Below are 922 nucleotides of genomic sequence, written 5' to 3' on the forward strand. Positions count from 1 at the left end.
TGCGGCTGGCGGCGGGTTGCGGCCGGCGGCGGAGGATGCGGATCTGTAAGGGAGTTGGGTGATGGCGGTTGCCTCTTGGGTCAAGTGGGATTAGGAGTAGGGTTTTAATTAATTAATTTAATTAGTAAATAATTAGATTAATTAGTATAATCCATTTATTATTTGAGTTATATAACCCTATAACCCATTAAGTCATACCCGATCCAATATTTAATGGACCCAACCCACTACAGTAATAGATTGGATCCATTAAATTCTGACCCAACCCATTATGAAATGGGTCAGACCCATTAATTTCCAGACCCAACCCATTATAGTTTTGACCATTCATTTTATTTTGGTCGCTACAGATCCGTTTTAAGTCGGATTTGAGCCCATAAATAGTCGTTGGAAAGATCATTTTGTATACTTTTCAACTATACAGTTTTTATTTTAATTTCTTAAAGTTTTAATACAAGATTTTGGACAATTCTTAAAAAAATTATTGTATGCACATAAAGATAATTGATTTACCCTGATTATATCCTTAATTTAGGTGAGGTAAATATTTGGGTTCATGATACAATGAGTTACAATATTAGATCAACCTATGGGGTTAAAGAAGATTAGTAAAACAGTCACTTAGAAATTATGATAGAGTAGGTTAGTGTCTTGCCCAAAGGTAACCAACCTATAATACACTAATTTTCTAAGATTGAGTTTAGTCTTATTTGGACAGGAAAGTTGCACTTATCTGTGGGTGGACTACTAGTCTTGCCTAAATGTGTCTAGGAAATCCCCTATAGGATAAGTAGTACATGATAGTTAAAACAGGTCAGTGAGAGGAGAATAACCCTATTGCCCAAAGGTTAAGAAGTGTTCAAATCAAACTGACACTGTGTAAGCTAGTTCTGTAGGTGATTATATATCACATTTGGGGGTC

This window comes from Asparagus officinalis, chromosome 7 (genome assembly GCF_001876935.1).
Source record: "Asparagus officinalis chromosome 7, Aspof.V1, whole genome shotgun sequence".
In the NCBI taxonomy this organism is placed as follows: domain Eukaryota; kingdom Viridiplantae; phylum Streptophyta; class Magnoliopsida; order Asparagales; family Asparagaceae; genus Asparagus; species Asparagus officinalis.